Genomic DNA, 16,167 nt, shown 5'->3' with positions numbered 1-16,167 from the left:
TCCCTGGTACCATTCTGGTCAATCTCCCCCTTAACCTTCTCTGCTCCAAGGAGAACAACCCCAGCTTCTCCAGTCTCTCCACATCACTGAAGTCCCTCATCCCTGGTACCATTCTGGTCAATCTCCCCTTAACCTTCTCTGCTCTAAGGAGAACAACCCCAGCTTCTCCAGTCTCTCCACATCACTGAAGTCCCTCATCCCTGGTACCATTCTGGTCAATCTCCCCTTAACCTTCTCTGCTCTAAGGAGAACAATCCCAGCTTCTCCAGTCTCTCCACATCACTGAAGTCCCTCATCCCTGGTACCATTCTGGTCAATCTCCCCTTAACCTTCTCTGCTCTAAGGAGAACAACCCCAGCTTCTCCAGTCTCTCCACATCACTGAAGTCCCTCATCCCTGGTCCCATTCTGGTCAATCTCCTCTTAACCTTCTCTGCTCTAAGGAGAACAATCCCAGCTTCTCCAGTCTCTCCACATCACTGAAGTCCCTCATCCCTGGAACTATTCTGGTCAATCTCCCCCTTAACCTTCTCTGCTCCAAGGAGAACAACCCCAGCTTCTCCAGTCTCTCCACATCACTGAAGTCCCTCATCCCTGGTACCATTCTGGTCAATCTCCCCTTAACCTTCTCTGCTCTAAGGAGAACAACCCCAGCTTCTCCAGTCTCTCCACATCACTGAAGTCCCTCATCCCTGGTACCATTCTGGTCAATCTCCCCTTAACCTTCTCTGCTCTAAGGAGAACAATCCCAGCTTCTCCAGTCTCTCCACATCACTGAAGTCCCTCATCACTGGTCCCATTCTGGTCAATCTCCCCTTAACCTTCTCTGCTCTAAGGAGAACAACCCCAGCTTCTCCAGTCTCTCCACATCACTGAAGTCCCTCATGCCTGGTACCATTCTGGTCAATCTCCCCTTAACCTTCTCTGCTCTAAGGAGAACAACCCCAGCTTCTCCAGTCTCTCCACATCACTGAAGTCCCTCATCCCTGGTCCCATTCTGGTCAATCTCCTCTTAACCTTCTCTGCTCTAAGGAGAACAATCCCAGCTTCTCCAGTCTCTCCACATCACTGAAGTCCCTCATCCCTGGAACCATTCTGGTCAATCTCCCCCTTAACCTTCTCTGCTCCAAGGAGAACAACCCCAGCTTCTCCAGTCTCTCCACATCACTGAAGTCCCTCATCCCTGGTACCATTCTGGTCAATCTCCCCTTAACCTTCTCTGCTCTAAGGAGAACAACCCCAGCTTCTCCAGTCTCTCCACATCACTGAAGTCCCTCATCCCTGGTACCATTCTGGTCAATCTCCCCTTAACCTTCTCTGCTCTAAGGAAAACAATCCCAGCTTCTCCAGTCTCTCCACATCACTGAAGTCCCTCATCCCTGGTACCATTCTGGTCAATCTCCCCTTAACCTTCTCTGCTCTAAGGAGAACAACCCCAGCTTCTCCAGTCTCTCCACATCACTGAAGTCCCTCATCCCTGGTCCCATTCTGGTCAATCTCCTCTTAACCTTCTCTGCTCTAAGGAGAACAATCCCAGCTTCTCCAGTCTCTCCACATCACTGAAGTCCCTCAATCCCCAGTACCATTCTGGTCAATCTCCCCTTAACCTCCTCTGCTCCAAGGAGAACAATCCCAGCTTCTCCAGCCTCTCCACATCACTGAAGTCCCTCATCCCTGGTACCATTCTGGTCAATCTCCCCTTAACCTTCTCTGCTCCAAGGAGAACAATCCCAGCTTCTCCAGCCTCTCCACATCACTGAAGTCCCTCATCCCCGGTACCATTCTGGTCAATCTCCCCTTAACCTTCTCTGCTCTAAGGAGAACAACCCCAGCTTCTCCAGTCTCTCCACATCACTGAAGTCCCTCAATCCCCGGTACCATTCTGGTCAATCTCCCCTTAACCTTCTCTGCTCTAAGGAGAACAATCCCAGCTTCTCCAGTCTCTCCACATCACTGAAGTCCCTCATCCCTGGTACCATTCTGGTCAATCTCCCCTTAACCTTCTCTGCTCTAAGGAGAACAACCCCAGCTTCTCCAGTCTCTCCACATCACTGAAGTCCCTCATCCCTGATAATTATATCGTCACAGAAATGGACAGTCACAGGACCGAAGGAGGAACGAGCTGTTGCGCTCAGTCCCATCGCACCCCCGCTTTTTGTCCTGAGCCCGGCAAGATCCTCGACCTTAGGTATCTGCCCAACGCACTTTTGACAATTATTGATGGAACCAGCTTCAGCACCTTTTCAGATCGAGTGTTCCAGATCCATACAACTCTCCGAGTGAACAAAATTCTCCTCACCTCCCCTCTAGATCTTCTGCCAATGATTGTGAATCTATGACTTACATAGAAACATAGAAGATAGGAGCAGGAGGAGGCCATTCGGCCCCTTGAGCCTGCTCCGCCATTCAATGAGATCATAGCTGATCATCCAAATTCAGTACCCTGTCCCTGCCTTCTCCCCATATCCCTTGATCCCTTTAGCCTTAAGAAATATATCCAACTCCTTCTTGAATATATTTAATGAATTGGCCTCCACTGCCTTGTGTGGTAGAGAATTCCACAGGTTCACCACTCTCTGGGTGAAGAAATTCCTCCTCATCTCTGTCCTAAATGGCTTACACCTTATCCTTAGACTGTGACCCCTGGTTCTGGACTCCCCGACCATCGGGAACATCCTTCCTGCATCTAGTCTGTCTAGTCCTGTCAGAATTTTATAAGTTTCAATGAGATCCCCTCTCATTCTTCTAAACTCCAGCGAGTACAAGCCCAATTGACCCAATCTCTCTTCATACATCATTCCTGCCATCCCAGGTATCAGTCTGGTGAATCTTCGCTGCACTCCCTCCATGGCAAGAACATCCTTCCTCAGATAAGGCGACCAAAACTGCACACAATACTCAAGGTGTGGTCTCACCAAGGCCCTGTACAACTGCAGCAAGACACCCTTGTTCCTGTACTCGAATCCTCTCGCTACGAAGGCCAACATACCATTTGCCTTCTTAACCGCCTGCTGCACCTGCATGCTTACCTTCAGCGACTGGTGCACAAGGACACCCAGGTCTCGTTGCACTTCACCTTCTCCCAATCTATTGCCGTTCAGATAATAATCTGTCTTCCTGTTTTTGCCACCAAAGTGGCTAACCTCGCATATATCCACATTATACTGCATCTGCCCAATCGCCCAACCTGTCCAAATCGTACTGGAGTTTCTCGGCATCCTCCTCACCGCACACACGCCCACCCAGCTTTGTGTCGTCTGCAAACTTGGAGATATTACATCTAGTTCCCTCGTCTAGATCATGTAGTCAGAGGGAATTGAGGGAATCTCTCTCTCGACTCTCATAATGATGTTCTAAATAAGTGATTCGGAGCCAAGCCAACTTTTCACACTTGGAATTCCACCTTCATCAATTCCTTCCCCCCAATCTCCGATCCCTTTACGATGACACAGTCCGAATTCAATAGCTTGCGACCTTCTGCCCTCGAGTGTTGACAGCAGCCGGGAGACGGGTGCCTAAAATAGCCTGTCTGGTTTACCCAACTCAAATTCCTCGCCGTCCCTCTGGGGAAGATGTCCAAGAACGCCTCTCCGAGGAGGCGGAGGCTGGCAAGAGCCCAGCTCCTCGCACATTACACTGAAACCCCCTCACCGCACCCCCCCCCCCGCCCCCCCCACAAACCTGGACTCAGGTCACCTAGAAGGTACAGCACAGGAAGAGGCCATTCGGCCCATCTCTCACTCCGGTCCCTCGTCTCTCGTGTACTTTTGAAAGCAATTCCGCTATTTGCCTCAACCACTTCCGGTGGCGGCGAGTTCCACATTCTCACCACTCTCTGGCTAAAGAAATTTCTCCTGAATTCCTCATTGGATTTATTAGTGACTGTCTTTGATTTATGACACCGAGTTTTGGATTCCCCGAGTCTCTCCACATCTACCCTGTCCAACCCATTCATAATTTTAAAGACCTCTAATAGGTCTCCTCTAAGACTTCTCTTTACTAAAGAAAAGAGAGCCCCAACCTGTTCAATGCTTCCCGATAGCAGGAATGTCTCAGTTCAAGTACAATCTTTTTAGCACTCTCTCCAGTCCCTTTAATAATATGGAGACCAGAACAGTGCACGTTGCTCCAAGTGTGGTCTAACCAAGGGATATGGAGACCAGAACTGTGCGCAGTGCCCCAAGTGTGGTCTAACCAAGGTATATGGAGACCAGAACTGTGCACAGTGCTCCAAGTGTGGTCTAACCAAGGGATATGGAGACCAGAACTGTGCACAGTGCTCCACGTGTGGTCTAACCAAGGTATATGGAGACCAGAACTGTGCACAGTGCTCCAAGTGTGGTCTAACCAAGGTATATGGAGGCCAGATCTGTGCACAGTGCTCCAAGTGTGGTCTAACCAAGGTATATGGAGACCAGAATTGTACACAGTGCTCCAAGTGTGGTCTAACCAAGGTATATGGAGACCAGAACTGTGCACAGTGCTCCAAGTGTGGTCTAGCCAAGGTATATGGAGACCAGAACTGTGCACAGTGCTCCAAGTGTGGTCTAACCAAGGTATATGGAGACCAGAACTGTGCACAGTGCTCCAAGTGTGGTCTAACCAAGGTATATGGAGGCCAGATCTGTGCACAGTGCTCCAAGTGTGGTCTAACCCAGGTATATGGAGACCAGGACTGGGCACAGTGCTCCAAGTGTTGTCTAACCAAGGGATATGGAGACCAGAACTGTGCACAGTGCTCCAAGTGTGGTCTAACCGAGGTATATGGAGACCAGGACTGGGCACAGTGCTCCAAGTGTGGTCTAACCAAGGGATACGGAGACCAGAACTGGGCACAGTGCTCCAAGTGTGGTCTAACCAAGGGATACGGAGACCAGAACTGGGCACAGTGCTCCAAGTGTGGTCTAACCCAGGTATATGGAGACCAGGACTGGGCACAGTGCTCCAAGTGGGGTCTAACCAGGATATATGGAGACCAGGACTGGCCACAGTGCTCCAAGTGTGGTCTAACCAAGGGATATGGAGACCAGAACTGTGCACAGAGCTCCAAGTGTGGTCTAACCAAGGTATATGGAGACCAGAACTGTGCACAGTGCTCCAAGTGTGGTCTAACCAAGGTATATGGAGACCAGAACTGGGCACAGTGCTCCAAGTGTGGTCTAACCAGGATATATGGAGACCAGGACTGGCCACAGTGCTCCAAGTGTGGTCTAACCCAGGTATATGGAGACCAGGACTGGGCACAGTGCTCCAAGTGCGGCCTGGCCATGGGATTAAAAGGGACAGTAGCAGCATGGATACGGAATTGGCTTGGTGACAGAAAGCGGAGAGTAGCGGTGAATGGTTGTCTTTCAGACCGGAGAGAGGTATAGAGTGGTGTTCCCCAGGGGTCGCTCCTAGGACCGCTGCTGTTTTCGATATATAACAATGAGCTGGACTTGGGGATACAGGGCGTAATTTCAAAGTTTTCAGATGACAGGAAGCTCGGCAATGTAGTAAACAGTGAGGAGGATAGTCACAGGACTATCAGGAGGACACAGACAGACTGGTCGAATGGGCAGGCACATGGCAGATGCAATTTAACGCTAGGAATTGTGAAGTGATGTAATTTGGATGGGAGAACGAGGAGAGACAATATGAAGTAAATGGTACAGTTCTAAAGGGGGTGCAGGAACAGAGGGACCTGGAGGGTATACGTACACAAGTCTTTGAAGGTGGCGGGGACAGATTGAGAAAGCGGTTGAAAAAGCCTACGGGATCCTGGGCTTCATAAATAGAGGCATAGGCCTAGAAATTCGGTAGGCTTAGCGCCGCATTTGAGGCGCTAGAGGGCCTAGCGCCGGAGTTATGGCCAGTTGAGAAATTCCCTGGGGCCCTAAATCGGCGTCGCACCAGTAGCGCTGCGCCGGCACCGATGACGTCATCGGTGTGCGCAGCGTCCCGGTTGCCGTGGTAACCCGGCCCCAAGCCGAAATTCAGTTGCGCCCGCCTCGCCCGTGGCAGGCGCAACTAAGACTCTGGCAACAGAGTCTTCCCCCAGTGTGCGCCGGCGCATAAAGGTGGAGCGGCGGCCGGCCGCGTTCCCGGCGGCCGCCTGCCCGCACCTCCCTTCCCGGACTCCTGCATTCCCCCCCCGCGGCCCTGATCAGTGTCTGATGCGAGCCCGGCACTTCCCCCAGGTGCCGGGCTCAGATGTCGGGTCAATCCGCCGGACAGTTGTCGGCTGCAGGCAGCTCCTCCTTAACAGGAGGAGGAGGCCTGCAGTTCCCCCGCCTGCCGCACCGCATCGGGTGCCGCAGCGGGGGATTAGCGCCGGGAAACCCAAGTTCACGCCCGTTTTGAGGCGCTAAAGGAGGGTTTTAGCGCCCGCCGCCGTCTGGGCCCGGCGCACCCGAATTTTCGTCGCGCGCTGCCGCATTACCGCTGGCGCAAACTTTCTGGCGCTACAGCCCTGGCAAGGCCAAAACCCAATTTCTAGGCCATAGAGTATAAAAGCAAAGAAGTTATGCTAAACCCTTTATAAAACACTGGTTTGACCCCAACTGGAGTATTGTGTCCAATTCTGGGCACCGCACACTTTAGGAAGGATGACAAGGCCTTGGAGAGGGTGCAGAGGAGATTGACCAGAATGGTACCAGGGATGAGGGACTTCAGTGATGTGGAGAGACTGGAGAAGCTGGGGTTGTTCTCCTTAGAGCAGAGAAGGTTAAGGGGGAGATTGACCAGAATGGTACCAGGGATGAGGGACTTCAGTGATGTGGAGAGACTGGAGAAGCTGGGGTTGTTCTCCTTAGAGCAGAGAAGGTTAAGGGTGAGATTGACCAGAATGGTACCAGGGATGAGCGACTTCAGTGATGTGGAGAGACTGGAGAAGCTGGGGTTGTTCTCCTTAGAGCAGAGAAGGTTAAGGGGGAGATTGACCAGAATGGTACCAGGGATGAGGGACTTCAGTGATGTGGAGAGACTGGAGAAGCTGGGGTTGTTCTCCTTAGAGCAGAGAAGGTTAAGGGGAGATTGACCAGAATGGTACCAGGGATGAGGGACTTCAGTGATGTGGAGAGACTGGAGAAGCTGGGGTTGTTCTCCTTAGTGCAGAGAAGGTTAAGGGGAGTTTGACCAGAATGGTACTGGGGATGAGGGACTTCAGTGATGTGGAGAGACTGGAGAAGCTGGGGTTGTTCTCCTTGGAGCAGGGAAGGTTAAGGGGGAGATTGACCAGAATGGTACCAGGGATGAGGGACTTCAGTGATGTGGAGAGACTGGAGAAGCTGGGGTTGTTCTCCTTCGAGCAGAGACGGTTACGGGGCGGGCGGGAGTGTGGGCACGTTCAGCCCTGGTTGCAAAAAGTTTTAGAACCCAGCTGGAGGCGGGCCAGGTTACTGACAGAACCAGTAACCTCAACACAAGGACACTCTCCGTCTCTCTGCGTTTCTCTCTCTGTCTCTGTCTCTCGCTCGCTCTCGCTCTCTCTCGCTCTTATATGTATCTCTCTCTGTTACTGTGTGCCTCTCTCTATCATTGTAAGCATGTTATTCTCTCTCATAATGTCTCTCTCACACTCTGTGTCTCTCTCTCACTGTCTCTTTCACACACACCCTCACACGGTCTCTGTATACATCTCTTTCAGTCTCATATCTTTCACATTCTCTCTCTCTCTCTCTCTGTGTGCATCTCTTTCAATCACATATATATATTTCACACTCTCTCTCCCCCTCTTTCACACACTCTCTCTCTCACTCACACACTCTCTCTCTCTCTCACACTCTCACACACACACTCCCTCTCTGTGTCTCTCTTTCACATTCTCTCCCTCTCTCTGCATCGCTTTCAGTCACATATATATCTTTCACGCTCTCTCACACTCTCTCTCACACACTCTCTCTCTTTCTCTGTCTCTCTTTCACATTCTCTTTCTCTCTCTGCATCTCTTTCAGTCACATATATATCTTTCACACTCTCTCACACACTCGCTCTCTCTCCCCCCTTTCACACTCTCTGTCTCTCTGTATCTTTTACATTCTCTCTCTCTCTCCGCATCTCTTTCAGTCACATATATATCTTTCACATTCTCTCTCTCACACACACTCTCTCCCCCTTCACACACACTCTCTCTGTGTCTCTCTTTCACACTCTCTCTCTCTCTCCCCCTTTCACAGACACACTCTCTCTTTCACATTCTCTCTCTCTCTCTCTGTCTCTATCTGTCTGCATCTCTTTCAGTCTTGTATATATCTTTCACACTCTCTCTCTCTCTCACACACACACACTCTCTGTGTCTCTCTTTCACATTCTCTCTCTCTCTCTGTCTCTATCTGTCTGAATCTCTTTCAGTCTTGTATATATCTTTCACACTCTCTCTCTCACACACACACACACACACACACACACTCTCTCTCTCTCTGTCTCTCTTTCACTCTCTCTCTCTCCCTCCCTCTCACTTGCCCGCAGTACAGCCTCGGACAGATCAACCTCAGCAGACGGGAAGAAGAGGCGAGGCTGATGTGCTGAAACCCATTCCTGTCCCAGCGGGGAGGGGGGAACGTGCCCGACACAGAGCGAGAAGGCTTGGCGGGGGCGACAGAATGTGGTCCACGCTCTGGCTACAGAGGGAAGACACCTCGACTTTGCAAAAAGACCCAATCCCTGAGAGATGAACATCAAGAGCAAGTCATCTCAATTCTGAGAGAGGAGGGGAAGGGTGCATCAGATTCTGCAAGGATGCACATTCAATTTTAGGACCGTCCCACCCACACACAGCAGAAATAGATCTTCACCAGGTTGGATTTGCATTCAGCAAAGATTTGCAAACGTTCCCCTTCTTTGCAAGCAATACTCACGGTTCTTGATCTAACTTAGCTGCCTGTCCCAGCGTCCCGACTCCCCCTCCTGCTCCCTATTTAAAGGCACTGAGGCTAGTGCCCCATTTAACCTGTTGGGTGGCATGTCCACATATGGGGAGATACCTCCAGGCGGCGACATCATCACTTTGCCCCATATGGGCATCTCAGCCAGCTCTGTCCTCCCATTGGGCATCCCTGCTGTCAATCGACCAGCCAATCAGCAGAGGCTTGGGGGGAGGTGGCCTGGGAAGCCCCTCTTCCTATTGGCTGGGGGCTGGAGATGGGGGAGAGGACGCCCCGCCCAGGTGGGCTGGCCTTCCCACTAGAGCAGGAGAAGGAGGCTGACTTGGTGGGATTGGGATCCAAGGGGAGGGGTTGGAGGTGTCAATGGAGGGAATTCAATCCAAGGGGAGTTAAGGACACCGTTAATTGAGATAGTCCAACCTCAAGGGGAGGGAATGAATCCACTGAGATAGTCCAGTCCCAAGGGGAGAATGAATCAATTGAGATAGTCCAGTCCCAAGGGGAGGGAATAAATCAATTGAGATAATCCAATCCCAAGGGGAGGGAATAAATCAATTGAGATAGAAACATAGAAGATAGGAGCAGGAGTAGGCCATTCGGCCCCTCGAGCCTGCTCCGCCATTCAATGAGATCATGGCTGATCATCCAAATTCAGTACCCTGTCCCTGCTTTCTCCCCATACCCCTTGATCCCTTTAGCCTTAAGAAATATATCTAACTCCTTCTTGAATATATTTAATGACTTGGCCTCAACGGTCTTCTGTGGTAGAGAATTCCACAGGTTCACCACTCTCTGGGTGAAGAAATTCCTCCTCATCTCTGTCCTAAATGGCTTACCCCTTATCCTTAGACTGTGACCCCTGGTTCTGGACTCCCCTGCCATTGGGAACATCCTTCCTGCATCTAGTCTGTCTAGTCCTGTTAGAATTTTATAAGTTTCAATGAGGTCCCCTCTCATTCTTCTAAACTCCAGTGAGTATAAGCCCAATCGACCCAATCTCACCTCATACGTCATTCCTACCATCCCAGGTATCAGTCTGGTGAATCTTCGCTGCACTCCCTCCATGGCAAGAACATCCTTCCTCAGATAAGGCGACCAAAACTGCACACAATACTCAAGGTGTGGTCTCACCAAGGCCCTGTACAACTGCAGCAAGACATCCTTGTTCCTGTACTCCAACCCCCCTCGCCATAAAGGCTGACGTACATGTGCTGAAGTTTCCAGCTGCGACAGGAGCCTCTTCAAAGTGATTGCAAAGTCACGGATCAGACAGAGCCAGTTTTCATCTCAAATCAGGAATTTAGTGGGAGGAGCTGGCCATCACTCGTGCCGACAGTTGAACGTGCGGGCCGGGACTCTGTCGGATGACAGCTGGTGTTGAAAGCTCCCCGGCCTCTCTGCCACTACCAATCCAAGGGGAGTTAAGGGCACCGTCAATTGAACATAGGAACATAAGAAATAGGAGCAGGAGTAGGCCATACGGCCCCTCGGGCCTGCTCCGCCATTCAATAGGATCATGGCTGATCCGAACCTAGACTCACCTCCACTTCCCTGCCCGCTCCCTGTAACCCCTAATTCCCTTATCAGCTAGGAAACTGTCTATCTCCGTTTTAAATTTATTTAGTGTCGCCACTTCCACAGCTCTCTGGGGTAACAAATTCCATAGATTTACTACCCTCTGAGTGAAGAAGTTTCTCCTCATCTCAGTTTTGAAACGGCAGCCCCTTATTCTAAGATTATGCCCCCTAGTTCTAGTCTCACCCATCAGTGGAAACATCCTCACCGCATCCACCCGATCAAGCCCCCTCACAATCTTATATGTTTCGATAAGATCGCCTCTCATTCTTCTGAATTCCAATGAGTAGAGGCCCAACCTACTCAACCCCTCCTCATATATCAACCCCCTCATCCCCGGGATTAACCGAGTGAACATTCTCTGAACTGCCTCAAGAGCAAGTATATCTTTTCTTAAATATGGAAACCAAAACTGTACGCAGTATTCCAGGTGTGGCCTCACTAGTACCCTGTATAACTGCAGCAAGACTTCCCTGCTTTTATACTCCAGCCCCCTTGCAATAAAAGCCAAGATTCCATTGGCCTTCCTGATCAACTGCTGTACCTGCATACTAACCTTCTGTGTTTCATGCACCAGGACCCCCAGATCCCTTTGTAATCCAGTCCCAGGGAGAGAGAATGAATCAATTGAGATAATCCAGTCCCAAGGACAGAGAATGAATCAAATGTAGGAAGTCACACAACACCAGGTTATAGTCCAACAGCTTTATTTGAAATCACAAGCTTTCGGAGCGCTGCTCCTTCATCAGGTGAAGTGAAGAGAAGCATATAGGCACAGCATATATAGTCAGAGAAAACTGACAGATGATTACAGGTAATCTTTCTAACTGCCCTTTATCACACCTCGGCAGAGAGATAATCACAGCAATCAAAGGTGTGAATGGTGTCCAAACAGGTCAATCAGGAAAACATTACATCAAATAACAATGAGGTGGGGTCACAAGGGGTCAAATGTTGCAGATGCTGTAGTATGTATGAAAATCAGAAAAAAACCCAAAAAACTTTGCTGGAAGTTACAGCAGGTCCGGCCGCATCTGTGCAGAGAGAACAAGCCAACGACGACTCGAGTCTGGATGACTCTACATCAGGTGGGGTTACATGTAGCGTGATATGAACCCAAGATCCCGGTTGAGACCGTCCTCATGAGTGCGGAACTTGGCTATCAGTTGAGAATGAATCAATTGAGATAATCCAGTCCCAAGGACAGAGAATGAATCAATTGAGATAATCCAGTCCCAAGGACAGAGAATGAATCAAATGTAGGAAGTCACACAACACCAGGTTGTAGTCCAACAGATTTATTTGAAATCAAAAGCTTTCGGAGCGCTGCTCCTTCGTCAGGTGAAGTGAAGAGAAGCATACAGGCACAGCATATATAGTCAGAGAAAACTGCCAGATGATTACAGGTAATCTTTCTAACTGCCCGTTATCACACCTCGGCAGAGAGATAATCACAGCAATCAAAGGTGTGAATGGTGTCCAAACAGGTCAGTCAGGAAAACATTACATCAAAGAACAATGAGGTGGGGTCACGAGGGATCAAATGTTGCAGATGCTGGAGTCTGTATGAAAAACAGAAAAAAACCACAGCAGGTCCGGCCGCATCTGTGCAGAGAGAACAAGCCAACGACGACTTGAGTCTGGATGACCCTACGTCAGGTGGGGTTACATGTAGCGTGACATGAACCCAAGATCCCAGTTGAGGCCGTCCTCATGAGTGAGGAACTTGGCTATCAGTTGAGAATGAATCAATTGAGATAATCCAGTCCCAAGGGGAGAGAATGAATCAATTGAGATAATCCAATCCCCTGCCATTTAAGCTAATTAATTAATTAACTGGTCTAATCTGGTTCTGTAACTGCCAGAGAGCTCACTTAATTAAATCTCGGCAGTATAAATAAGGGAGGCTAGAGTGCAGTTTGTCACAGAGTGCAGCTTGGAACAGAGTGTGAAGCTGCGAGTTTGGTGAGTGAGGGAGTGAATCTTAAAGGTTAATCTCCTTTTTTAAATAAAAACAATCTTGTGTGCTTGCAATTAGCATTTAACTTAAATTTAAATTTATTTTTTTAAGTGTTAAGTTTCTTCCAGGCTTGGGCAGGGCTAAGCAAGGTCCCAAGGACAGAGAATGAATCAATTGAGATAATCCAGTCTGTAAGGTTCGCAAAATTTCAGAAAATTTCGACAGCCCCCGAAGATTATTTGATTAAAGAAAACGTGGTTGGAATGTACCTTGAAAACCCAGGGCATCAAAGATGGTTGTCAGGCCTCGTGGCCTGTCTGAACATCTCCCATCACTGGCTGAAGTACTTGAGGTACTTAAACTGTCAATCAACTGCGGATTAGGAAGTTCAACATCGAACAAAGGATTGTTTGTTTACAAGCTCTCAACACTGTTGACTCAAGGGCTTAAGTACCTGAAGCTGTCAATCAATTGCGGTTGGAATGTAACCGCAGGAGAAAGGACTGTTTACTGAACACTTAAGGATTTGTTTGTCCAGCACTTGAGAAATCAGTGGGACATTTTAAACTGAGCACAAACCAGTTAAACGAATGGGAAACGCATTCAAACCCATTACGGTCAATGGGGACAGATCGGTCCCTTTTGTGTAGCCCAAAGTGAATGAATGAATTGAGATAATCCAGTCCCAAGGGACAGAGAATGAATCAATTGAGATAATCCAGTCCCAAGGACAGAGAATGAATCAATTGAGATAATCCAGCCCCAAGGACAGAGAATGAATCAATTGAGATAATTCAGTCACAGGGACAGAGAATGAATCAATTGAGATAATCCAAATCCCCTGCCATTTAAGTTAATTAATTAATTAACTGCTCTAATCTGGTTCTGTAACAGCCAGAGAGCTCACTTAATTAAATCTCAGCAGTATAAATAAGGGAGGCTAGAGTGCAGTTTTTCACGGAGTGCAGCTTGGAACAGAGTGTGAAGCTGCGAGTTTGGTGAGTGAGGGAGTGAATCTTAAAGGTTAATCTCTTTTAAAAAATAAAATCTAGTCTTGTGTGCTTGCAATTAGCATTTAACTTAAATTTAACTGTACTGTTTTAAGTTTTAAGTTTCTTCCAGGCTTGGGCAGGACGAAGCAAGCTCTGTGCTAGAGAGCAGGTGAGAGTAATTAATTAATTAACTGGTCTAATCTGGTTCTGTAACTGCCAGAGAGCTCACTTAATTAAATCTCAGCAGTATAAATAAGGGAGGCTAGAGTGCAGTTTTTCACGGAGTGCAGCTTGGAACAGAGTGTTAAGCTGCGAGTTTGGTGAGTGAGGGAGTGCGGGCAGGGAGGTGTTCCTTCCTTTTTCTGTCTTTCTCAGCTTCCAGGAGAGCAGGAGCTAAAAAGCTGTGCAAGAGGGGACAGAGAGCCAGCGGGAGTTCGGCTGTGTGACGCCACCCCACCCCAACCGTATCTGGAGAAAAATAAAAGGTGACATCACGGGGAAAAGGGTAAGTGATTGGTTGGTGAGTATTTTGTCTCACTTCCCTGATCTTTTAAAACCCAGGCAATTTATTAGTAATTGTGTAAGGTTTCATTAGTACTAGTTTACTAGCAGTAATAAATCTTATTAGGTGTTGTAGGGTTTGTTAATTATTAATTATTAAAAATAAATTAATTAAGACTCAAAAAAGATGGCAGGGCAGGTGATGTGTTGCAACTGCAGTATGTGGGAGCTCCTGGAGGCCAGTGAGATCCAGGACGAAGACGTCCGCGGTAAGTGTCTGCGGCTCGATGAGCTTCGTCTCAGAGTTGACGAGCTGCGGACTCTGCGATGCATCAGGGCGGGGGAAAGTTACCTGGACACTTTATTACAGGAGGGCAGTCACACCCCTTAGGATCGGGTCTTCTGATTTGGTCAGTGGTCAGGGGCAGGAGGATGTGACAGCGAGTGAGGCGGGTATGGTGACCCAGGAGGTGGAGGAGCCTCAGCCTTTGCAATTGTCCAACAGCTTTCCATGCAACAGATGTAATAGCGGAGCACTTAGAAAACAGTGACAGGATCGGACAAAGTCAACATGGATTTACAAAAGGTAAATCGTGCTTGACTAATCTACTGGAATTTTTTGAGGATGTAACTGGTAGAATAGATAAGGGAGAACCAGTGGATGTGGTGTATTTGGACTTTCAGAAGGCTTTCAATAAGGTCCCACATAAGAGATTAGCATGTAAAGTTAAGGCACATGGGATTGGGGGCAAGGTATTGACTTGGATAGAGAACTGGTTGGCAGACAGGAAGCAAAGAGTTGGAATAAACGGGTCTTTTTCCGAGTGGCAGGCAGTGACTAGTGGGGTACCGCAGGGATCGGTGCTAGGACCCCAGTTATTCACAATATATATGAATGATCTAGACGAGGGAACTAGATGTAATATCTCCAGGTTTGCAGACGACACAAAGCTGGGAGGGTGCGTGTGCGGTGAGGAGGATGCCGAGAAACTCCAGGATGATTTGGACAGGTTGGGTGATTGGGCAGAAGCATGGCAGATCCAGTATAACGTGGATAAATGTGAGGTTATCCACTTTGGTGGCAAAAACAGGAAGGCAGATTATTATCTGAATGGCAATAGATTGGGAGAAGGGGAAGTGCAACGAGATCTGGGTGTCCTTGTGCACCAGACGCTGAAGGTAAGCATGCAGGTGCAGCAGGCGGTTAAGAAGGCAAATGGTATGTTGGCCTTCGTAGCGAGAGGGTTCGAGTACAGGAGCAAGGATGTCTTGCTGCAGTTGTACAGGGCCTTGGTGAGACCACATCTTGAGTATTGTGTGCAGTTTTGGTCGCCTTATCTGAGGAAGGATGTTCTTGCCATGGAAGGAGTGCAGCGAAGATTCACCAGACTGATACCTGGGATGGCAGGAATGACGTATGAGGAGAGATTGGGTCGATTGGGCTTATACTCGCTGGAGTTTAGAAGAATGGGAGGGGATCTCATTGAAACTTATAACATTCTGACAGGACTAGACAGACTAGATGCAGGAAGAATGTCCCCGATGGCGGGGGAGCCCAGAACCAGGGGTCAAAGTCTAACAGATCTGATAGCCATTACAGAAACATGGCTGCAGGATGACATAGATTGGGACCTGAATATTGAAGGTTTCATGACATTCAGGAAGAACAGGAAGGTGGGAAGAGGTGGAGGGGTAGCTCTGTTAATTAATGATGGTATTAGCACATTAGAGAGTTATGACCTAAGTTCAGGAAAACAGGATGTAGAAGCGGTTTGGGTAGAGATGAGAACTGATAAAGGCAAGAATTCACTTGTGGGAGTGGTGTACAGGCCCCCTAACAGTAACCACATAAACATAATCCAGGCCAACACTCCGCAGTGCCAGTACTGAGGGAGCGCTGCACTGTCGGAGGTAGATGTATATATTCTAGGACTCGAGCCCCATAATCCAGGCCCACACTCCCCGGTGCCAGTACTGAGGGAGCGCTGCACTGTCGGAGGTAGATGTATATACTCTAGGTCTTGAGCTCCATAATCCAGGCCCACACTCCCCGGTGCCAGTACTGAGGGAGTGCTGCACTGTCGGAGGTAGATGTATATACTCTAGGACTCGAGCCCCATAATCCAGGCCCACACTCCCCGGTGCCAGTACTGAGGGAGCGCTGCACTGTCGGAGGTAGATGTATATACTCTAGGACTCGAGCAACATAATCCAGGCCCACACTCCCCGGTGCCAGTACTGAGGGAGTGCTGCACTGTCGGAGGTAGATGTATATA

At 49.0% G+C, this 16,167-nt stretch overlaps 1 protein-coding gene across 1 annotated transcript in view; it reads right to left on the bottom strand.

Annotated features, from left to right (window-relative positions):
• Positions 1 to 8,944, bottom strand: part of LOC147084897 (nucleoside diphosphate kinase A-like) — a 51,471-nt gene extending 42,527 nt beyond the window's left edge. Inside the window, exon 1 of the mRNA XM_085979606.1 lies at positions 8,837 to 8,944. The gene's annotated coding sequence lies outside the window, so the exon portion shown is untranslated. The remainder of the gene's footprint in view (positions 1 to 8,836) is intronic.
• Between the last annotated feature and the right edge of the window lie 7,223 nt (positions 8,945 to 16,167).

The sequence above is a fragment of the Somniosus microcephalus genome, unplaced genomic scaffold (genome assembly GCF_052327205.1).
Source record: "Somniosus microcephalus isolate GS21.2 unplaced genomic scaffold, FLI_Smic_1.0 unresolved_chr9, whole genome shotgun sequence".
NCBI lineage: Eukaryota > Metazoa > Chordata > Chondrichthyes > Squaliformes > Somniosidae > Somniosus > Somniosus microcephalus.
This window is presented reverse-complemented; position numbering and strand designations above follow the sequence as displayed.